This window comes from Macaca fascicularis, chromosome 5 (genome assembly GCF_037993035.2).
Source record: "Macaca fascicularis isolate 582-1 chromosome 5, T2T-MFA8v1.1".
NCBI classification, from domain to species: domain Eukaryota; kingdom Metazoa; phylum Chordata; class Mammalia; order Primates; family Cercopithecidae; genus Macaca; species Macaca fascicularis.
In genome coordinates this window covers 39,539,710-39,564,491 of record NC_088379.1, presented here as the reverse complement: position 1 = coordinate 39,564,491, position 24,782 = coordinate 39,539,710, and the positions used below count along the sequence as shown (strand labels likewise).

The 24,782-nt window shown below is 43.2% G+C and overlaps 1 protein-coding gene and 1 long non-coding RNA gene across 10 annotated transcripts in view; one reads left to right on the top strand and one right to left on the bottom strand.

Annotated features, from left to right (window-relative positions):
• RHOH (ras homolog family member H) overlaps positions 1–24,782 on the bottom strand; it is a 137,487-nt gene that overhangs the window by 90,495 nt on the left and 22,210 nt on the right. The window lies entirely within an intron of this gene.
• Positions 625–22,813, top strand: LOC123573561 (uncharacterized). Its single transcript, XR_006698181.2, has 2 exons — positions 625–1,108; positions 22,610–22,813. It is a non-coding gene; the product is annotated as an uncharacterized lncRNA (long non-coding RNA).

Sequence of the window (24,782 nt, the reverse complement as noted above, 5' to 3'; positions counted from 1 at the left end):
TGAAGCCAAAGTACCTGCTGCAGTGAATACAAAACATAAACCATTGCATTACTGTGCGGCAGTAAAGATGGATGATAAGCCTTGAGGACAAGAGGAGCCTTGGAAGATGCCTAAATATGGAGCTGGGGGAGAAGGGGAAGTAGGAGAGGAGCTGCGGTCTGAGGCAGAGCCATACCCTATATGGACATGACAGATAATCTTCAGAATGGGTCACGTGTGTCCAGGAGTGAGCCGCCTCGAGTTACATCATCAGCATGTGAGTCTGACGGGCTTGATTTCAGCGAATTTCTCCAAAAGAAATTCTCCCTAGAAGGGCTTCTGGGTGAAAAAAGTGAGTCTTCCATGGTATTTCCCAAGTGGCTAACTGGCAAGAGTGGCCCAAGTATGTCTCTTCGTACGGAAGAGTTACAAGAGCGTCACGGGTGGCGACACTGAGTGGCCCTCCAGGCCGTTCTTCTCAGGCCTTGAATCAGACAGAATCAATGAGCCTTCACCTCCAGAGCCTGCGGGGTCTCCATAATGTGATGCTCTTGCCCTTTTTCTCTTTCTACCATTTTCACAGAAAAGGGTCCCTCAGCAGGCCGCCAGGGTTCACACGCACAGACACAGGGAGGGAAGGGAGGCTTCCTGCTGCAAAAGCAACAGGGTTGGGCCTTTCTGCCCGCTCTGGCAAAGAGACCAAGATACACACAAGTGAGGGATTAGGGGAAGAGACATCCTAACGCATTTCCTCCTCCGGAGAACTGAGGGCTGTCCAGTAGGAAATCCTGGTTTCCTTTTGGACTCAATTCTAACGGCCGTGCTAACAGACACCCATTCTCCACCTGACACCCTCCGCAGGCTCGCTCTGTGCCATCCTACTGGCTGGAAAGACCAGGTCTTCACTCAGCCCCCAACTCACACGCCTTCCGGAAAGCCTTCCTTGAGCACCAGCGCTCCCCAGCCCCTGACAGATCAGATGCCCCCTGCTGTGTTCCCACAATACCTCTGTGCACATTTGACACAGAAACTACCACTCCGCCGAAATGGCTTGTCTTCTCAGTCGTAAAATGGAATGAGATCTGCCCTGCCTTCTTCACTGGGAGCTCATAAGGATCAGGTGGAAATGGTAACAATACAGAAATCATTTCGGTTTTTACTTTTACAATACTTTGTATGTTTGGAAATGCTCTCTTGTTGGTTTTGTGAGAAAGTCTTTTTATAACAATACAGCATAATATAGAGCTAAAGTGAAATTATGACTATTATTAACTGATTGTTATTATTGCAGGTTTGAAGTTAGCTGGGCTTTGGTGGAGGTAGCTCACTTCAAAATGCTGATGGAATCCTCAGCTGTCTTTTTTAAAAAATATGAGTCCATCACCAGTTGGGGATGGCCTACCAATTACAGACAATATATCTAAATGTCATCCTCCTCGAGGAGCTTTGAACAAAGGACCTGTGCTGGTAGCAGCCGATTCATTCATTAAGGAAATTGATTCCACCATGAATCTAACACAATTAAATGGCCACGCTCCTCAGCAACCTCTAGCAATCTCTAGCCAGCACCTTCAATAGCGCCTTCCTAGCCTAGCAGGGACATCACAGCAACAGGCAGCCTTTCTCAGGATGGGTGAGCCCATGCGGGGGGCTCCCCAACTGGGAAGTGGGGCTGAGTGCTTTGTTCCTTTACGGAGTCTTGCTGTGTCCCCCAGGCTTGTATGCAGTGGCATGATATTGGCTTACTGCCGCCTCCGCCTCCTGGGTTCAAGTGATTCTCCTGCCTCAGTCTCCTGAGTAGCTGAGATTACAGGCATCCATCACCATGCGCAGCTAGTTTTTTGTATTTGTAGTAGAGAAGGGGTTTCGCCATGTTGGCCAGGCTGGTCTCAAACGCCTGACCTCAGGTGATCCACCCACCTCGGCCTCCCAAAGTGCTGGGATTACGGGCGTGAGCCACTGCTCCAGGTTGTAGCCAGCTCTTCAGATCAGGTCTCCACTCCTATTCTCTTCCTACAAATAAACCAGTTCTTGATTTTTTTTTTTTTTCTTTTTTTTTTTTGAGACAAAGTTTCACTCTTTTTGCCCAGGCTGGAATGCAATGGCACGATCTCAGCTCACTGCAACTTCACCTCCCGGATTCAAGCGATTCTCCTGCCTCAGCCACCTGAGTAGCTGAGATTACAAGGTGCATGCCACCAAGCCCGTCTAATTTTGTATTTTTAGCAGAGACAGGGTTTCACCATGTTGGTCAGGCTGGTCTCAAACTCCTGACCTCAGGTGACTCGCCCACCTCGGCCTCCCAAAGTCCTCAGATTACAGGTGTGAGCCACCACGCCTGGCTCAGCGCTTGATGTTTTAAAGGACATCTGTTGCTTCCTGATCTGGATGCTGGTTTCACAAGTGTGTGCAGTTTGTGAAAATCCACCAAGCTATATATCCATGAGGTGTTCACTTAGATAAAACTTCAATAAAAAACATTTTTAAAAATAAGGTTACCACCTTTGCGGTGAACATCTTTTCAAGTGGTATTTTATAAGTTTTACTTGCAAGAGTTTATTTCACTAATCTGAATCCTATCTTAATAATTCCCCCTACTGTGTTGCTAATTGCTACAAATAATCACTAAATTTTCTCTCAAAATCACAAAAAGAAATCATTTTTAAGTCAGTGTATTTTCATACGTAGATCATCTCTGTTTGAAACAGATTTTGTTCTGAAAGTTTGTTTGCAAGATGCTGGTTTGCTTGGCCAGGCACAGTGTCTCACGCTTGTAATCCCAGTGCTTTGGGAGGCTGATGTAGAAGGATCACTTGAGGCCAGGAATTCAATGCCAGCCTGGGCAACATAGCAAGACCCTGTTTCTATTAAAAGAAAAAAAAAAAGATGCTGGTTTGCAACTTTTGACATAAGTTCACCAGGATAAAAAACGTTAAGCAGTATTTATATTCCTAAGCCTGAAGCATATTAAACCCCTTTATAGTTGAATTCAAACAAAACATTGCCAAGTCCTGAAGCCTTTTATTAGTTCAACATATTAAACTCTGAAACCTCTCTGAGCCATGTGTCCTGCCCTCTGACTCCCAACCACGCCGGGACCGTGGTCCCCTTCCCCTCCTCTGGTCTAGCAACTCTGCCCTGACTGGTCTCTTCCACTCCAGGAGCACGATCAAGGAATCATTGCCTGAGGTCCAGAGTTCTTAGCCCGGTTCAATTTCAGAGTCAAATACAAGACTAGCCAGCTAGACAACTGCCCAAAGCACCCTTAGAACCTCATCTCAAAACTAAAGTGATGGGGAAATGCATTTCCTACTACTTTTCTCAAAATAATTGGAATACCCTGAAAAACTGCTTGGAGTTGAGGGTGCAACCCCAAGAGGTACACTCAGGGAAGGACACGTGGTCTCTGAACTTCTTTTAGGGAATGTGGATCTTGTTTACCAAAGGACTCGTGTTTTCTCAGTTGAGTATCCATTTTTGGGGCCTGAGCTGAACTATTCTAGGAAAAAGAGAGCAAAAAGGCAAATCATGCCTATCTAATCATTCTATAATGTCACGATGCTATAAATTAAAGGTTGTCAAACTATGGTTCATCCATGGCTGAACCCAGCCCGCCACCTGTTTTTGTATGGGCCATAAGTTGAGAATGGTTTTTACATTTTATTTTATTTTATTTGAGAGGGAGTTTCACTCTGTCGCCCAAGCTGGAGTGCAGTGGCATGATCTCCGCTCACTGCAACCTCCGCCTCCCAGGTTCAAGCGATTCTCCTGCCTCAGCCTCCCAAGTAGCTAGGATTACAGGGGGTTTTTACGTTTTTTAATGGTTGAAAAAAATCCAAAGGAGGAGAATATTTTATGACATGTGAAAATTACATGAAATTCAAATTTCAGGGTTCATAAATAGCATTTTATTGGAACACGGTCATGCCCATTCATTGACATGTTGCCTATGACTGCTTTCTTGCTGCAACATAAAGTTGCAACCAAGCCTAAAATATTTTCAATTTGGTCTTTACACAGAAAAGTTTGCCAACTCCTACTAGACAGAAAGGTAGTTCAGAGTCAGAAGGGGCACGTAGACCTGGGGTCTGGCAGGCTTGGTTTGGCTCTAATGTCTGCCACTTAAATGCATGACCTTGGGGCAATTCCTTAACCTCTCTGAGCTTCGGGTCCTTTGACAACAAAAAACTATGCATAATGTCTACAGCACGACTGACTCCGGAACCATACTGCCTTTCAGCCCCACTGGCTATGTGATCTCATGAAGGTCACTTAACTTCTCTAAGCTCCTCCTCCCTAATTGTAAATAGGCAATAAGAATGGTACCTACCTGGTGTGAGTTGGTTGATGGTATTATTTTTCATAATAAAAATAAAAATAAAATAATGGTACCTACCTTACAAGGTGGTTGTACAGAATTTAAAAGGGTAGTGCACGTAAACCACATTGCATAGTGCCTGCCACAGAGTGAGTACTGTAGAAGTATTTACCATTATTATCATTTACCTTGAGGGGTTGTCGTAAGATGGTTCTGAGCTAGTGTATGTCATGAGCCGAAAACAGTGCCTGGAACAAAACAGGCACTAGCAAATAGTAGCTGCTATGATGATGATGATATGAACCAGTACTATAGTCACACAGGAGAGGAAGCATTAATTCTCGAGATGGGAGAAAGGAGTGGTGATTCGGGAGCCCTGCATTTGAAAAGTGACAGCTGATCTGTAGGATGAGTAAGATTTTGATAAGCAAAAGAGAAGAAAGCCTTTGTGGGTGGGGAGAAGCCTGTACAAAGGCCCAGGGGCATGAAAATGCATGTCTGATTTGGGGAAGTAGAAGAAGTTCAGGGAGGTTGCACTGTGGGCTGCTCAGTGGGGAGCAGGACATGGCCGGTGGAGGGATTACGGGAGATGAGCCTGTGATTCAACACAATCCAAGGTTGCCTTCTGCTCATCAGTAGCCACAGCATACTATTAGCTCCAACTGACTCCAATTAAAATTGGTTAACAGCCAATTAAAATCCCTGGGTCTTTGGCACATAAAACTGTTACTAGCCAGGCACAGTTGCTCCTGCCTATAATCCCAGCACTTTGGGAAGCCAAGGCAGGAGGATCACCTGAACCCAGGAGTTCAAGACCAGCCTGGGCAACATGGTGAGACCCCCCCCCCACCCCCACCAAGTCTACATTAAAAAAAAAAATTAGCTAGACATGGTGGAGCACGCCTGTAGTCCCAGCTACTTGGGAGGCTGAGGCAGGATGATTACTTGAGCCCAGGAAGCTGAAACTGCAGTGAGCCATTATCACCCCACTGCACTCCAGCCTGGGCAACAAAGTGAGACCCTGTCTCAAAAAATAAAAAAACTGTTACCAATCCACTCTCTTTTAACTTAAATGTTACTAGCCTCTTTGAGCACCTACTCTGTGTCAGGCATTGAAGTCAAGTTAAAGAAGACGCAGTTTCTGCCTTCAAAAAACTTACAGTCTAATGGCAACACTAGACATCAACTTCAGCAAGGATCTAAGGTAGGAACAAATCAAGTGCCAACAAAGGGAAAAAGTGCTACTTGCAACTAGCAGGAATCAAGGAAGGCTTTGTGGAGGCCGTGATATTAGAACATGACCCTTAAAACCACTGAGCTTGAGATGCACAGAGAAGAAAGAGAAACATGAGCAATGAAGGAAAAATCTGGGGCACCTAGAAGGGTGAGAGCAGCTCAGTTGGGCTAAAAGGCAGAGCCCAAAATGGGAGCTCAAGCTGGGCTGTAGGAAACTCATTCTTGTGGCAGGTTAGGCTGGACTGCAAGCGGGAAAGACCAAAGAGGCAAGTGGGAGGCTCCCGCCGTTGGGATCAAGGATGGCTTTATCCAGAGCAGATGCTGTGAGACAAGAAACGGGGAGGGGGCCCCAGCAACACCCACAAGGTGGAACTGACGTGCAGGCCTGAAACAAGGTGATTCCGAGGCTGTATAGGCCTGGGGGCCTGGGAGAAGCTGCTGGCAAACCCAGGCAGCACCAGAGGAGAAAGACGGATCTGTGAGATCCATGAAGAGGTGGGTGTTTCCCACTGGGGGGCCTGCTGAAGAGACACAGCGCTTTCAGGAGAGCCACCGGGCTGCCGCCAATGACAAGGCTATCGTTTACCGAATAAAGGGGAAGAGAAGTGGGGCAGCCAGGGTCGTCTTCCTCTCCCATGAGCTTTGACATGGAATCTTTAGCTAGAAACATGTTCTCCTCTATGTTATGTATAGCCAAAAAAAAAAAAAAAAAAATCACCTAAGAATAGGTGGGTCTTGCACAAGCCAGTTTGTTCCTATATTGAAATCCATTAACATAACAGTGTACAAGTCTATTCACGGACACAGGAAAAGGCTTCCTAAGCTAAATGGGTGGAAAGCAGATTGCAAAATGGCCCGTACAGGAGATTCCAGAGCTGTGAAAACATCTAAAGTGTTGCCTACCTCCACGTGAAGCTGGCTTGTCTCTGGCTCCTGGGGTTGTATGCGATTCCCATTTTCTTCTCCTTGCTTATGTGCATTTAAAAATGTGTCCACGAGACGCATGTGCTATTTGTGCAGTTTTGAAGAAGTGCTTTCTGTATGTTGTTTTGTCTTTTTAATGTTGGCTTAGAAGGGAATGGAAAGGCTGGGTTGGTGCCTTGAAGCTACAGAAAATTTCTGGGAATCTCTATCAGTAACTCTGAAAATTTTTCTAGGTCTACACTGCTGAATTCATTTACAATTCCTAGAAGCACTAACTCCAACTTCTGATTCCCTTTTAAAGGTCTGTTTCATTCTCTCCTCCTTGCAAAAGAGATTAGCAAAGCTGAATAATTCTGCCTCCTGAATCACAGCTGTCCATAGCTATCCTCAGCCCCAAGCCATCTCTTCTTTCTTCTTACTCATAAGAGTTTTGAAAGTCCAGGCTGAGAGCCAGGCGTGGTGGCTCACATCTGTAATCCCAGCACTTTGGAAGGCTAAGTGGGGGTGGATCACTTGAGATCAGGAGTTCGAGACTAGCCTGACCAACATGGCGAAACCCCATCTCTACTAAAAACACACACACACAAAATTAGCTGGGCCTGGTGGCAGGTGCCTGTAATCCCAGCTATTTGGGAGGCTGAAGCAGGAAAATTGCTTGAACCTGGGAGGCAGAGGCTGCAGTGAGCCGAGATCACACCACCACACTCCAGCCTGGACAACAGAGGGAGGCTTCGACTCAAAAAAAGTCCAGGCTGGGTGCCATGACTCACGCCTGTAGTCATAGCACTCTGGAAGGCCAAAGCTGGCAGATCACTTGAGGTCGGAAATTCTAGACCAGCCTGGCCAACATGGCGAAACCCCGTTTCTACTAAAAATACAAAAATTAGCCCGTCATGGTGGCTAATAATCCCAGCTACTCAGGAGGCTGTGGCAGGAGAATCGCTTGAGCCTAGGAGGCTGAGGGTGCAGTGAGGGGGGATCGTGCCAGCTGCACTCCAGCCTGGATGACACAGTGAGACTCCGTCTCAAAAAAAAAAAAAACAAAGAAGTCCTTTTTATATTCTTTTAGATATTCAAATAAATTTGAATACGGCCTGGGTATTGGATGGCATTAAAGAACTATTGCTAATTTTGTTAGGTGATAACTGTATTGTCAGGCCCTGATTTATCAATTTGTCAATGATATTTTAAGGCCCTTATCTGATAGAGATGTCGATGTATTGATAGGAAAATAAATAAGATGTCAGGGATTTATTTTGTATTATTCCAGAAAACAACAAGTAAAAACGATGGATAAAATAAGATTGGAAAAGTGTCAAGAACTATTGAGGTTGAGTGGCGGGTACACAGGAGTATATTAGCCTATTCTCTCTTCTTTGGTGTAGCTTCAAAACTTTTTGTGTTAAAAGTTTTAAAGGGTGGGGGCTTTTGTTTTCTTTCTTTCTTTCTTTCTTTTTTTTTGAGATGGAGTTTCACTCTTGTTGCCCAGGCTGGAGTGCAATGGCAAGGTCTCAACTCACTGCAACCTCCACCTCCCAGGTTCAAGCGATTCTCTTGCCTCAGCCTTCCAAGTAGCTGGGACTACAAGCATGTGCCACCACACCAGCTAATTTTGTATTTTTAGTAGAGATGGGGTTTCTCCATGTTGGTCAGGCTGGTCTCAAACTCCCGACCTCAGGTGATCCACCCTCCTTGGCCTCCCAAAGTGCTGGAATTACAGGTGTGAGCCACCGCACCGGGTCCCAAGCTGTAGTTTTATTCTTACTCTCTGGTTATAGAGAAAATGGAGAAAAGCATCACCAAAAAAGAAAAGTATACTTTACGCTATAGTGACTTTTTCAAGTATTTGAAGGCATGTGCGTGGAAGTGGCAAAAGGATGACAGCCCAGAGGCCTAGAGCCTGCCTCCTGGTGGAGGGATATGGAAAAGGAAAGCCACAGTCCTGGGTAAGGATTCCCAGACAAGTCAGGGAAGAAAATCTTGCACTTCAATACAACTCAGTAAGACATCACTATCTATTCTGGGGAAGTAAGGGCCATCTCTAGAATATATTCCAACCAAAGGAGGCCCCTGAGATGACCCAAACTCAACTTTCTAACTGGTATTATTACCTTCACTAATTTCCCTTGGCCCTCCCTGGATAGAATTCTGCAGAATTAGCTCTTTGCAAAAGAACAAATGTCATAATGAAAATACCTTAAAAAGAAAAGAAACTCAAGAGTGAAAATGCATTACCCACACGAAACCAGAGGAGAAGTCAAAGTAACTCTGAGAGTGGGGAAGACCCTCTGTCCTGGGGGTTCTTGTTGTCTGAAAAGGTGAGGGGGCTTTGAGAGTTTTCTATCTTAGTATTTTGTGTTTTCCCCTTAGACATAAACGTAGCCTTTGTCTGTGAAAATATGAAATCTGCCTGATGTCTGGATAGACCTCCACCAAGTCCAAGATACTCCCCAGCTGTAAAGCGCCACCTGTGACTAAGAAAACCATCACATCTCAGGGTTTCCCCCATCCCTAACCCCAGAACCACCAACCACCACCACCATCCAACACACATATTCAAGCCATTGGTGGTGGACAGCATTTCCTGCTTTTACTTGCTGGTCCAAACAGACTGAAGATGACCTCCCTATTCTGGCTAAATTCTCTCCTCATTTTTTCCAGACCATTTCTATATATCCTATTTTCTGATTATAAAAGTAGTACATACACATTATAGAACATTTCAAAAACACTAATCCAAAGAAGACGAAAATCAGTTACTACCTAGAATCAAAAGCTGTAAAATATTAGCGTACATTTTTCTGGGGTTTTTTTTCAGTGCATCATTTTTTTCCAAAACTAAGAATACCATACTTTATATATGGTTTGGCATCTTGTTTTTCTTAATTTAACATTTAGGTCTTCATTTAACGTTCTATGTCAAGATTCTTGACATAGAAAATGGCTGCATAAAATTTGATTATATAAACATAGCATCATTTATTTAACCAATTGCCTACTGTTGGATAGTTTAATAATTCCTCATTTTCACTACAATAACATTGAGTGAATATTTTTAATATAAATACATGATTATTTCTTTAGGATAGATAGATATGAGAGCAACTGCTGGAACAGAAGAGATAAAAAATTGAACCAATTTATATTCTATGTATGGGCCTATCATCACTCTATCAACTCTCACTGGGTATAATATTTGCAAGTTTGATTTGTTTTCATTTGCATTTCATTTACAACTAGTGAAGATTAAAATTTGCTCATCTGTTTTTTGACAACATATGTTTTTTCTTTTGTAAGTCATCGGTTTTACCTACTTTTCCAGCAAGATGGTTATTGTTTCTTAATGACTTTTAAAATCCTTTTAGAGATTAAGGATTAATGTGTGGCAAATATTTTATATATATACATATATATATATTTTGTGCCCATGTATTCTGGGAATTCCCCAAATTCCTGGTACTCCCCCTACACTGAGCAAGCCCTAAGCTGAATGTAAAGTAGCATGTTCCCTGCTGCGGAAAAAAACTCAGCATGATGAGATGCCTGAAAGGTCATCTAATTCAACATACTCATTTCCCCCATGAGGAAACCAAGGACTTGAGAGAAGTGGTTAAGCTGCTGGGGGCCCACACGAGGCCCAGAAACTAAGCCAGCTGAGTCAGCACACTTTCCATCTACACAGGATTTTTTCAGATACACATTATGTCTACATAGTATAGCCCATACTTGATTTCCTTAATATTTTAAGCACAATGCTCATATAGCTAGATAGATACGCCAAATTATTCACACAGTAGCAACCTTTATTTCTTTGCCTTTTTCCCAGAGAAAGATTTTATTGTGTACTGATGGGTTTTTACTCAAAAGGTAGTTCCCAATGCTTTTTTTGTTTTTGTTTTTGTTTTTTGTTTGCTTGTTTTCAGACAGAGTCTCACTGTCACCCAGGCTGGAGTGCAGTGGCCAGATCGGCTCATTGCAACCTCCACCTCTCAGGTTCAAGTGATTCTCCTGTCTCAGCCTCCTGAGTAGCTGGAATTACAGGCATGCACCACCACACCCAGCTAACTTTTGTATTTTAGTAAAAATGGGATTTTGCCATGTTGGCCAGGCTGGTCTCAAACTCCTAACCTCAAGTGATCTGCCTGCGTCGGCCTCCCAAAGTGCTGAGATTACAGGCGTGAGCCGCCACACCTGGCCACAGCTCCCAGTTTTAATATAAAAATACTTTTCAAACACCTGTTCCCTTTCTCATCCACTTCCTTCGAGATGGATCATCTCTCTTTAGGAGAAATCATTAGGCTTTCCAGCATTCTCTAGAAGTAGGATAAACCCTTAACCTGCAGATTGCTTCAGCTATAAAAGAAGTTGAGGCATTTAATATTTTGTTCTGGATATGCAGCCCAGAGCACTGGAAGGAGTGAGGTGTTTTAGTTTTAGTTTCAATGTGTAAGGCTGCAGATATGCAATCGTTTGCAAAAAGCCCACGTTGTGGAGTTGACAGTCATGGTTAGATTTTTCTTTTTTCTTTTTGAGATGGAGTTTCACTTTTGCTACCCAGGCTGGAGTGCAGTGGCATGATCTCAGCTCACCACAACCTCCGCCTCCCGAGTTCAAGTGATTCTCCTGCCTCAGCCTCCCGAGTAGCTGAGATAACAGGCATGCGCCACCACTTGTGGCTAATTCTGTATTTTTAGTGGAGACGGGGTTTCTCCATGTTGGTCAGGCTGTTCTTGAACTCCCAACCTCAGGCGATCCACCCGCCTCGGCCTCCCAAAGTGCTGGGATTACAGGCATGAGCCACCGCGCCTGGCCAGTCACGGTTAGATTTTAATTTCCCTCGCTGAGCAGCAGTATAACCTTGGGCAAGTCACATAACTACAACTGCAAAATGTGAATAATCATGCATTGTTTGTAGGATTTTTTTTAAGGCGGCTGAAAAGAATCTATTTCCCATGCCTAGATGAATGCCTGACCCTTAGCGGATAAGGATAACAATAAACACACACATTTGCCAGACGCTGTTTTAAGTGCTTTATAAAAATTACCTCCTTTAATCATTACAATAAGACTGCATGTGGTCAATACCATTTTTGTCTCATTTTACAGCTGGGGGAACTAGGGCACAGAGAAGTAACATACCTTGCCCATGATGACAAGCTAGTGAGAAGAGATGCTGGGGTTCAGGCTCTGGCAGTCCAGCCTCTGAGCCTACTCATAGGTCTCTACCTCCCCTCTCCCTACCTCTCTCTTGGTGGGAGCCTGCCTATCCTTGAAACCTTGATGAAAATAAGCAATCCTAAAGCAATGGCAGAGGGTGAGGAAGAAAGGCTGGAAATACATTTTTCTGCTGGCGGGTGATTTCCTTCTTACTACAAGCCTGATTTCTTACAGCATTTTAAAGATTCTTCCTCAATCAGACACTCTCACACACCATTTGATAAGCACAAGACCACCATCTTTGTAGAGGGCAATGGAACAGAATCCAGCAGCATCCTTAGTGTATTTGACACCCACAACCGATCATCTATCAACCTCTCTCCTCTAGGTGACAAAATTATTTTCCTAGTAATGTGTAAGAATCAGGAACAGTCTTTTTATTTTTTTATTCATTCTTTAGCTTTAAAACGAACAAGTTACTTTTTTTTTTTTTAATTGAACTTTAAAAAAATCATTCAGGTCAGGTGTATTGGCTGACATCTATAATCCCAGAATTTTGGAAGGCTGAGGCAGGAGGAATGCTCAAGGCCAGGAGTTTGAGACCAGCCTGGGAAACATAGCAAGATTAGCCAGGTATGGTGGTGCATGCCTGTAATTCCAGCTACTTGGGAGGCTGAGACGTGAGAATCACTTGAACCTGGGAAGTGGAGGTTGCAGTGAGCTGATCTCACCGGTGCACTCCAGCCTGGGTGACAAAGTGAGACTCTGTCTGAAAACAAACAAACAAAAAACAAAAACAGACAAACATCTCTACCAAAAAGTTTTCTTAATTAGTTGGGCATGGTAGCATGTACCTGTAGCCTTAGCTACTCAGGAGGCTGAGACAGGGGATGGCTTGAGCCCAGGAGATCAAGGCTGCAGTGAGTCATGATCACAACACTGCACTCCAGCCTGGGTGACAGAGTGAGACCCTGTCTCTAAAAAATGATAACAATACAGTAAAATATTTCATGTATGAATTAAAATTTGTACTTACCAATCAAAATTAATTATACTCTGTAGTTTGCATTCTGCTTTGTTATTTTAAATTTAAATACAAAACTCAGAGAGAATAACAGAATTGAAGTAACTCGAGTTCTGTTCCGGGGTTTCTGCAATCACTGTGCTATCATTGTTTATGTCTAATCTACAGCTTAAACTCAGGACTGTGCTGTGCCACAGGAGCTGAAGATGCAGCTTGGCCCCAAAGCTCTAGTGATAGCTGTACACACCATTAAGAACTTACTCTGACTTTATCACTGCCAGCGCATGGTGATAATAAAAAACAGACCCATACTGGTTTTATTACTGTTTTAAAATTCTATATAAATGATACACCCCCTCACTTCCTGTACTTAGGGGGGACCCCTTGCACCACTCCATCCTTTAAATCCTTGCCAGTCTCTATTACACTTTTAAATGCATAGACCATTTAATCCAGCAATTCCAATTCTTTGAACACACTGTACTGATGTGTCTACACAAGTAGGCAAGATATGCAAGAATTTCCATTGCTACATTATTCATGACAGCAAAAAAAGAACTGGAAAGAACTGAAAGGTCCATTAAGAAGCAGGGGTTAAATTAATTATGCCATATCCATTCCGGATAATCCACTCAGCGTTAGAAAGAATTAGGTCAGCCTCTTTGTATTGCACAGGGAAGGTATGATATACAGACATATCTCAGAGACATCACAGGTCCAGTTCCAGACCACTGCCATAAAGTGAATCTTGCAATAAAGTGAGTCACACAAATTTTTTTGTTTCCTAGTGCACATAAAAGTTATGTTGGCCAGACGTGGTGGCTCACGCCTGTAATGCCAGCACTTTAGGAGGCCGAGGTGGGCGGATCACCTGAGATTGGGTGTTTGAGACCAGCCTGATCAACATGGAGAAATCCTGTCTCTACTAAAAATACAAAATTAGCCAGGCATGGTGGTACATGCCTGTAATCCCAGGTACTTGGGAGGCTTAGGCAGGAGAATCACTTGAACCAAAGCGGCAGAAGTTGCAGTGAGCCAAGATCGTGCCATTGCACTCTAGCCTGGCCAACAAGAGCAAAACTCCGTCTCAAAAAAAAAAAAAAAAAGTTATGTTTACACTATACATGATGCCTAAAAGTCTACATGGCTTAATTTTAAAATACTTTATTGCTTTAAAATGCTAACACTACAGCCTGGGCAACACAGTGGGACTCTGTCTAGATAAAAATTTTTTAAAAATTAGCCAGCTGTGGTAGTGCACCCTTGTAATCCCAGCTACTCAGGAGGCTGAGGTGGGAGGATCACTTGACTCTGGGAGGCTACAGTGACCTACGGTTGCACTACTGCACTCCAGCCTGGGCAACAGAGCAAGACCCTCTCTTAAAAAAAAAAAAAAAAAAAGCTAACAATAATCTGAGCCTTCAGCAAGTCCTAATCTTTTTGCCTCAATATTGATGGCTGCCAGTTGATCAGGGTGGTGGTTGCTGCAGGTTGGAGTGGCTGTGGCTATTTCTTAAAACAAGACAACAATGAAGTTTGCCACATTGATTGATTCTTCCTTTCGTGAAGGATTTCTCTGTAGCATGAAATGCATTTTATCCACAGCAGAACTTCTTGCAAATTAGAGCTAATCCTCTCAAACCCTACCACTGTTTTATCAACAAAGTTTATGTAATATTCTAAATTTTTTGTTGCCGTTTCAATGGTTTTCACAGTATATTCACCAGAAGTAGATTCCATCTCAAGAAATTACTTTCTTGGCTCATCCATAAGAAGCAACTCCTTATGCATTAAATTTTGTCATGATATTGCAGACATTCAGTCCCACCTTCAGTCTCCACTTCTAATTATAGCTCTCTTGCTCCTTCTACCACATCTGCAGTTACTTCCTCCAGTAGCATCTTAAATCCCTCAAGTCATTCATGAGGCTTGGAATCAACTTCCTCCAAACTCCAGTTAATGTTGATATTTTGACCTTCTTCCACGAATCACAAATGGCATCTAAAATGGTAGATCCTTTCAGAAGATTTTAAATTTACTTTGCCTAGATCCATCAAAGGAATCATTATCTATGGCAGCTATAGCCTTACAAAATGTATTTTTAAATAATAAGATTTGAAAGTTGAAATGACTCCTTGATCCATGGGTTGCAGAATAGATATTGTGTTAACAGGCATGAAAACAGCATTAATCTCCTTGTACATCTCCATCAGAGCTCTTGGGTGACTAGGTGCATTGTCCAAGAGCTGTAATATTTTGAAAGGAATCTTTTTTCTGAGCAGTAGGTCTCAACAGTGGGCTTAAATTATTCAATAGACATTGCTGTAAATAGATGTGCTGTCATTCAGGCTTTTTGTTCCATTTACAGAGCACAGGCAGAGTAGATTTAGCATAATTCTTAAGGCCCTAGGATCTGTTGGAATGGTAAATGAGCACTGGCTTTATCTTAAAGCCACCAGCTGCATTAGCCCCTAACAAGAGAGTCAGCCTATTGACTCTCTTCGAAGCCTTCGAAGCTTTGAAGCCAGGTATTGACCTCTCACTAGCTGTGAAAGTCCTAGATGGCATCTTCTTCCAATAGAAGGCTGTTTTGTTTCCACTGAAAATTCTATTGTATACTGTAGCCACCTTCATCAATGACCGTAGCTAGATCTTCTGGATAACTTGCTGTAGTTTATTCATCAGAACCTGCTGCTTCTCTTTACACTTTGGTGTTATGGAGATGGCTTCTTTCCTTACACCTAGTGAACCAACCTCTGCTAACTTCACACTTTTCTTCTGCAGCTTCTTCACCTCCCTCAGCCTCCATAGAATCGAAGCAAGTTAGGGCCTTGTTCTGGATTAGTCTTTGGCTTAAAGAAATTGTATAGCTGGTTGGATCTTCTATCCAGACCACTAAAGCTTTGTCCAAGCACTAAGGCTGTTTCACTTCCTTATCATTCATGTATTCCCGGGAGCTGAACTTTTCATTTCCTTCAATACATTTTCCTTTGCATTGACAACCTGGCTAACTGGCACGAGAGGCCTAGTTTTCGGCCGCTCTCAGCTTTCAACATGCCTTCCTCATTAAACTTAATGATTTCTAGCTTTCGATTTAAAGTGAGAGACACATAACTCTTCCTTTCACTTAAACATTGAGAGGCCATTCTAGGTTTATTAATTGGCCTAATTTCAATCTCGCTGTGTCTCAGGGAATAGGGAGGCCCCAAGAGAGGAAGAGAGGTGGGGGACAGCCGGAGCAGTCAGGACACGTACAGCATTTATCCATTAAGCTTGCTATCTTATATGGGCATGATTCATCGTGCCCCAAAGCAACTGCAATAGTAATGTCAAAGATCACTGATCACAGGTCACCATAACAGATACAATAATAATGGAAACGTCTGAATTATTTTGAGAATTACCAAAATATGACAGAGACATGAAGTGAGCATATGCTGAAAATGGTGCTGACAGACTTGCTCAACACAGAGCTGCCGCAAACCTTCGGTTTGTTAAAAAAAATGCAATATCTGTGGAGTGCAATCAAATGAGGTATTCCTGTACTAGTAACTGAAAAAAAGCAACCAGTCGAACAATCTGGGAAGGGTCTTCCATTTATGTAGAAAGATAAATGTGCAAACTTAGTCTGGTGCGATCTATCTTCCCTTGCCGAGAAGGACATTGGTCCAGGCAGAGGACAAGTCTCTGCAATGATGGGCAAATCGAGGTTTACTGGAAATTCTCAGCTCACCTGTCACATGTCCCTCTCTAGAATAAACTGTACTAGGAACACAGCAGTTACTCCCTCAATTGCCTAAGGGAGAAGAGGAACAAAGAGGAATAATCTAAGAACGCAAGTTTATTCAGATTTTCTTAGATTTTTTCAATCTTCTTTTGAAATATGGACATAGGTACTTTTTACACAGATAATATTGTAGATACAGAGCAATAGGATAAAACATTTCCCTAGATGCTCAGCTTCTAATTAAGGATCAGAAAGATCAAGAAACTGAACAAAACAAATACATAATGACCCTGAAACTACCAGGATATTCCAGAGCAAAATTCTTTTTTAATGGTTCAGTTCATTGCTTACGCATATATAGTGTTCTATTAACATGACATTTCAAATCCACAGAAGTCTAAAAAAAGTGACAAAATATCTGCCTTTAATTGTCTTTAAACTAGGACTACTTTTAAGGAGCCTAATGGGACAGAAGATATTAAAGAAAATGTTAATATAGTTTAGACTAGGCCCAGAGGTTTAAAAAAATTTTTTTTTTTTACTTAGTTGATAATGTCTCTGGCCCTCACTTTTTTTTCTCTATAGAAGAAATTATTTCATTTGGAGAGGTCATGCAACGGCCACACAAAGGCAGAATGGTGTGGCTGTACTTCATCACCATAAAGTACCATATAGCTAGGACCTCAGAGAATAAAATGCTAAATTAGAGAGAGGAGACGCAATGTTCTGCATATAAATGACCTCACTCTCCGGTTCCGCCTGCAAAAAATTAAAATTTAAACAGCCAAGTTCTGTAATAAAGGTAAATGCAAAATGCCAAGAGAACACTAAGGACAGAGTGTTAAAATCTTCCAGGGTGGTGGGGTGGGGAGGGGGAGAGGAGGAACATTTGAACCTGGTCTTGGAGGAGAGAAAGAAAATAGGACTGGCGGACCGTATGCAGGCAGAGGAAGCGGCTGGTGCCCAGGTGTGCACATGGGTATTTGGAGAATAGACAGGGGGCTATGATGGCTGAAGTACAGGTGGAAGATGATGTTAGAAAGGGACAATGGGGCCAATTTGTAAAAGGCCCTTTACCCATATGAAGTATAAAATAACCTGCATCCAGCCGAGTTCTCTCTCCTTACTTTTCTCCTCAGCCCTGTCCCTGCTTTACCTAGCCAACACAGTTTCTCATGCATTTTTCTGAAGCTATTACATTATTACATAAATTCACATGCCTGTAAGTATGAATGCATATAATGATTACACACACATTTTTATATACAAACAGCAGCATACCACTCTGCTGCAGTTTCTCCAGACTGTGCAACATCGCTGACACTCTGCCTGGCCTTTCCTGCTTTGACAGCTTTAATCCTGCTGCCGTACGCTTTCCTGCCCCGGCTCTTCCTGGTGAACTTCCACCCATCCCAGAGCCCAGCTCAGATGCTACCTCTTGCATGAGGCCTTCTCAATAAGCAATATATTTCTCCCTTATTTGAGCTCACATGTCATCTTTAAATGTTTTACATTTTTTGAATAGTGATTACATGCCTATAGAAACATTTTAAAAGTATAAAAGTGAAAAAATATACCTCCCTTCTATGGTGCCCAGGCCATTTTCCCAGAGGCAACCATCGGACTAAGTTTCTCATGCACTTTTCCAAAGCTATTACATTATTACGTGAATTCACATGCACATATGTATGAATGTATGTAATTATCACACACACACATTCTTTTTTTTTTTTTTAAGATGGAGTCTCACTCTGTCACCCAGGCTGGAGTGCAGTGGCACAATCTCGGCTCACTGCAACCTCTGCCTCCTGGGTTCAAGTGATTCTCTTGCCTCAGCCTCCCACGTAGCTGGGACTTCAGGCATGTGCCACCATACCCGGCTAATTTTTTGTATTTTTAGTAGAGACGGAGTTTCACCATGTTGGTCAGGCTGATCTCAAACTCCTGACTTCAAGTGATCCACCCGCCTTGGCCTCCCAAAGTGCTGGAATTACAGGCGTGAGCCACTGCGCCCGGCCAACACACATTTTTATATACAAACTACAGCATGCTATACTATACTCCGTGATGCCTTTCTCACTTAGTAATAGATTGTAAATCTTTTTCCTTATCAGTAGATTGAGTCACCCAAATCTTTCTAAATTCCTTTAGTACAGGACTACACAATTCCTTCCATTATGGATCAATCTTAAAATACAAATATAATATTAAATATAAATGAAAAGTCAATGCGGTGGCTGAGACTTTCTCACTATACTGTATATAGAGGCAGCTTGTGGTGATCAGAACCCTGGACTGACCGTCAGGCTTGAATCCCAGCTCTACCTCTAGTTATATGACCTGGTTCACGCCATTTAGCCTCTCCAAACCTGTTTTCTCATCTGCAAAATGAGGCGTTGAACTAGATGGGCTCTCAGGGCCCCTCCAAGGCTGGTAGTTCACGTTTCTGTGAACCATCGATATCATACGCTGCCTTGAGAGCAGATTTGAATAGAGAAAAGGGTGAAGGAGCAGAGAACCTAAAGCTCCTGCCTGCCACCAGATGACCTTTTCCTGCTCCCAGGCTGTTCCTCATGCCTTCCTTGATTTCCCTAGCCTTCCCTCTCCACCCCCAGCCTCGGCCCAGAGGCATGCCTGCAAAAAAGCCCTCAGCCTGGGTTCATCAGCCAAGCTAAGCGCAAGGGGCCCTAGCAGGTGCCTGATTTCCAAGACTGTGTTCAGTAGCCTCTATCTTAGATTTACACAAGGTAGACCAGAATTTGGGCATGTTTTCCTGGGAACATGTGCCAGCCCAGTTGAGAGTCCACTGGCCTCATTGTAGAGAGAATGTGCATATAATAAATGCCTTAGAGAGCTCTCGGAAGTTTGGAGAAACCACCAGCTCATCTGCAGACTCTGAGTAGCAGAACAACCACGTGGCCAAGGAGGTTGAGAGGCCCAGAAGTGAGTGTCATTTGGGCTTGATGAAATCCTTCTGTTCTCCAAAGCATCCTTGTGCTTTGCCAGACAAAAAGGCAGCCATGGTCATATCACTCATTTGCCTCCCAAATGTTCACATCAAGGACAGAAGTTTTGGACCTTGTACAAAGCCTTCCACACCTTAAAACAGTCAAATATCATGAACCAGATGTCCATCAGGAGAGCAACGGGTATATGCCCTAAACTGGAAAGGTGCTCACTAACCACCTGCTCTTAGAACGATGATTTGTGGCTCTCATTAGATTACCCACAGCTCCAATATGGAGTTGGACATCCATCTTTGACGCCAACTCGAGTAGCCCACACAGCTACTATCGACGTTTGAAACCAGGAGGCATAATCCTAACTCCGTTTCTAGCAGCAGGGACTTTCAGAAAACATACTCCTTGTGGAATTAATTTGCCATTTCCATTCATTTTTGCCTTAATTTGTCTCTACTTCTAAAATATAAGTCAAGCTGCCACACAAAATAACTTTTATAAGGTTGGGGGAAGACAATACGCCTCTTTTATCATTGAATTCCTTACTATTGTAGAAAAAATATTTAATCATGTGGGGAAAAGTATGTGACAACATTGCTACATGGATAAAAGAAAAGCTGGCCGGGCGCGGTGGCTCAAGCCTGTAATCCCAGCACTTTGGGAGGCCGAGACAGGCGGATCACGAGGTCAGGAGATCGAGACCATCCTGGCTAACACGGTGAAACCCCGTCTCTACTAAAAATACAAAAAACTAGCCGGGCGAGGTGGCGGGCGCCTGTAGTCCCAGCTACTCGGGAGACTGAGGCAGGAGAATGGCATAAACCTGGGAGGCGGAGCTTGCAGTGAGCTGAGATCCGGCCACTGTACTCCAACCTGGGCGGCAGAGCAAGACTCCGTCTCAAAAAAAAAAAAAAAAGAAAAAAAAAAAGAAAAGCAAGGCCAAATTGGTATGTGCAACATAATCCTGATTTCTTAGTAGAAATAGAGAGAGGAAAAAAGTCAGAAACTAAACCAAGATTTTAACAATACTCATATACTGGTGCAATTACAAATTGTGTGTGTGCTTATCTATGTTTCCTGAGTTTCCTTCATAGACATACATCACTTCTATAACAAAAAAAGTAAAAATAAAATCTCATGACCCTTTGTAAAAGAAAATATAAACACATCCTGTAATTTCTTCCTGGGAAGAGGTAACATTTGCTAGTGTCACTGGATAGTCACTTTAAGAAAGTACGGCCCGGCAGGACTGGGTCCTGGATCAGGATTGGCCCCTAACTGATGAAATTACTTGAACAACTCCGAGGCCCCGACCCTCCTGCCACATCTGACAGAGGAGCAAGTCTCAGTAGGTCTGTAAGTTCCCTTCTCACTCATTCTGGAACTCCTCAGAGCAGGGCTCTTTCATACACCACTCAAAACATTTTTTTAATTTGTAACATTCCAGTGATTTGGGTTGTGTCCAGCCCATCCTGCTCAGCATGCTAGAAAGATTTCTAGGAGAACTAAGACCCTAGGAATGTTGGTTTATTGGATAATATAATTGGGTTCCACTGTAATGACATGGGAACTTGTTTCCTTTTGTCACTGAGACCAGAATAGTCAAGTTGGTCGAAATCTGAAAGATTACCTTCTAATCCTGCCCCCAAATTTCAGTCATCTGATAACCATATTTGAACTATTATTTATTTGATATGTTTTAAAAATCAACTCTAAGTGAACTCACATGGCCTTGTCCTAAGCAATTAAATGGATGAAATCATAGATTTGATTGTCACTTACAATTTTTTCTGAAAACATTCAAAGAAACATATACCTATTTAAAACATTTTTTAAATGCTTGCCCTAAAAAGATCTTGTTTCCTACCATTGGTGCGCACATTGTGCTTGGGGAAATTTATATCCAATCCAATCCTCAAAGTTTTCAGAGAAACTGACACTTAGAGAAAGAAACCTCTTGCCTAAAGACTCATATTTTTGTGACAAGTCCTTATGTTTTTATTTTTTGTTTCTTGTTTTTTTTTTTTTTTATTGAGATGGAGTCTCACTGTCTTGCCCAGGCTGGAGTGCAGTGGTGCGATCTCAGCTCACTGCAACCTTCACCTCCTGGGTTCAAGCGATTCTCCTGCCTCAGCCTCCAGAGTAACTTGGACTACAGAGGTGCCCGCCACCATGCCCAGCTAATTTCTGTATTTTTAATAGAGATGGGGTTTCGCCATGTTGGCCAGACTGGTCTCAAACTTCTGGGTTCAAGCAATTCACCCACCTTGGCCTCCCAAAGTGCTGGGATTACAGGCATAAGCCACTGCACACGGCCTAAAAACAATTTTCTTAACAGTATCAAAGAGCTAAAAAAAAAAAAAAAAAAAAAAAGTAACTGTCAGGCCAAAGTCTAAAAATAAAGGAGAAGCCAGTGAGGTAAACAGCATTTGTCAGCTGAAAGAAAGGGAGATGAAAAAGTGGAAAACGAGCTGCAGTTCCAATGGCCTCAAGGGGCAAGGATGACAGAAGTCAAAGGTCAGAGTCCACCCAGGGTGGAAAAACTAATGGACCCCAATATATACATTTTACTTATTTGTTTTTTGATACAGAGTCTCGCTCTGTCACCCAGGCTGGACTGCAGTGGCACGATTTTGGCTCACAACAACCTCCACCTCCCAGGTTCAAGTGATTCTCATGCCTCAGCCTCCTGAGTAGCCGGGATTACAGGCATGCACCACCACGCCAAGCTAATTGTTATATTTTTAGTAGAGACTGGTGTTGGCCAGGCTGGTCTTGAACTCTTGACCTCAGGTGATCCACTTGCCTTGGCCTCCCAAAGTGCTAGGATTACAGGCGTAACCACTGCGTCCGGCTTCCCAATATATATATTTTAGCCAGAACCCCAAAGGGTACACCATAAGGGTAAGTGTGAGTCAGAAGTAATTCCACCCCCTTCCCTATCCCAAGAAACTGGAGAGGGACATTACCTTAGGCTCTGTTTAGAGAAGGAAGGAAAAGAAGGAGGGAGAGAAGGAGGACCATGAAAGACATACAATGCTTGAAAGATTGGAGTCCACCCGGGTAACTGGCGTAAGTTTTCAAAACCCTCTCTGAAGAAATATTTGTATCCTAGGCCTTGGGAAATCATACCAATCACTTTTCTATGGCAATGAGGAGCCCACAAAGACAGACCTTTTATTATCTTAAGGCATGCATTACTACCTAAAGCAAGAGGGACAAAAGGAGAAGAGAAATTGCTGTGGTGTTCACAACTCATGGTCTCCTCTTTCCCTCATTCTCAGGACTCCAGCTTGGCACCCACTCCCGATACTCCTGATGTCTCATGAGAGGAACCTCACTGGACATACGGTGTTGCAGTCTGAAAGAAAATGGGCAGCCTTACCGGGTAGTTTTTATCAAGATAATGAATTTGCCATGGTTCTTGGCTTTACCTCTTACCCTCAGAAATCTGATTCCCTCAACTAACAAGAAAGTATCTGACTTTACAGAGTGAAACTCACTTTAACCAAGGTCACAAGATTTGCTTGTATATCGGGATGCCAATTCATTTGCTGACCATGAGAAACGCAGCTCTCATGAGGACTAGAATACCATCAACACAGCCTGTGTATTCTTTCCCCACGGAGAGGGCTATTGGAAAGACAAGCTCTGATACCAAGACGTTCCCTGGTCAACAGGGACTCAGAGTGAAAGGAGGTGACTGAATGATCCAAGAACATGCTTTAGCCTAAGCCTTACCTTCTCCCCCATGGTCTTATCCATGGGATCATAACTGGGGAAGTCCATTAGCCAAGGTTCTCTCTCCACTGACAATGCATGGACGGGCACGGCCAGAATATGATTCTCAAACATCCCTGTTTTCCATGGATGACTAACTCCCAACTTTCTGATTAGTATCTCTTCATACAAATTCAACTTCTCCGGAGGACTCTAATCCTCTTCATGTACCAGGCTTCCCTAGGCTTGCCTTGGTAGCCCCAAGCCTACCTGAAATTACTTTCAAGAGACAATTGTAACTCAGAGGCTGAGGTGGGAGGATCACTTGAGGCCAGGAGTTCGAGACCAGCCTGGGCAATACAGTAAAACTCTGTCTCTAAAAAATAAAAATAAAAAAGAGACAACAAAGAAATACAAAAGAGCCCACCCCAGGACATGAGCATTAGTTAACCTTCTGAAATCTCATAACCCCAAAGTGAATTGAAATGTACCAGAGGGTAATCCCCAAACACCATCCACCTTTCTCTAGCCCCCTCATCACCTGTGCATGATGCCCATATCTTGTAACATTCTGTGTACCGTGCAAACATTCATCAGAAAGCTTCCTTCTGCCCCACCATCCCCAAAGTGCCACCCATACCACCACCCGCCAACCAAATAGCAAAGGAGGAGATTAAGGAACCTGCATTACATCAAGCAAGTCTTCACAGTACTGTATGCTTCGTGCATTTAAGCTTTTAAAGCAAAGGAACTAGGCCAGGCACAATGGCTCACACCTGTAATCCCAATACTTTGGGAAGCTGAGGGGGGCAGATCATTTGAGCCCAGGAGTTTGACAGCAGCCCAGCCAACATGGTGAAACCCCATCTCCACTAAAAATACAAAAATTAGCCGGGCGTGGTGGCACATGCCTGTAATCACTTAGACCTGGGAGGCAGAAGTTGCAGTGAGTGGGGATCGTGCCACTGCGCTCCAGCCTGGGCGACAGAGCAAAACTCTATCTCAACAAAAAAGAAAAAATGTTTAAAAGAAACTAGAAGAAGGAAAATTACAATGGAGAGGCTCAGGCACGGCGGTCTAGGGCAGCTGTCCTAGGATGACCTAGCTGAGTGCAATCACTACCGGGTACCATCTGGAATTTTTGCCTCCACACCTCTCTCACCAGAGCGATTCTTTGGTAACTAGGAACTATGGCCTCATATCTGTTGATATTAGTTGTCTTAACCAGACCCTAACAAGGATTTCTTTTTAGAGAATTTTTGTTTTGTTTTATATTAAAAAATCTTACTAAATCTGACTAAAATTAAATTTTAAAACCTCCCCGTGGACTCTTCCGTGTTCCGTTTCCCATGAGGCTTTACGAACCTGGCCCAAGATGGGTGTGTGTGTGTGAGAGAGAGAGAAACAGAGAAATGAGAGAGAGAGAGAGAGAGAGAGAGAGAGAGAGAGAGAGAGAGAGAGGAATCAGGAAATAGAAGAGTGAGACCCACACTTGCCATTTTTCTAAAACAAGGTTCAAGGCAACTTTCACTATCATAGTTAGTTACCCGTGGGTAAACTGTGTCCCCTCTTACACGCACCTTTGTTCACATAATGATACAGAGGGGTGTGTTTCTCTACCACACAAAAAGTCTGTTTTCCCTTCTCCCTCCTTTAATGATATTCTCCTGGCTGAATTCTAGTGTCTTCCCAACCATGAGTCATCACTGCTATTCCTGCGCAAAATAGACTGTTCTG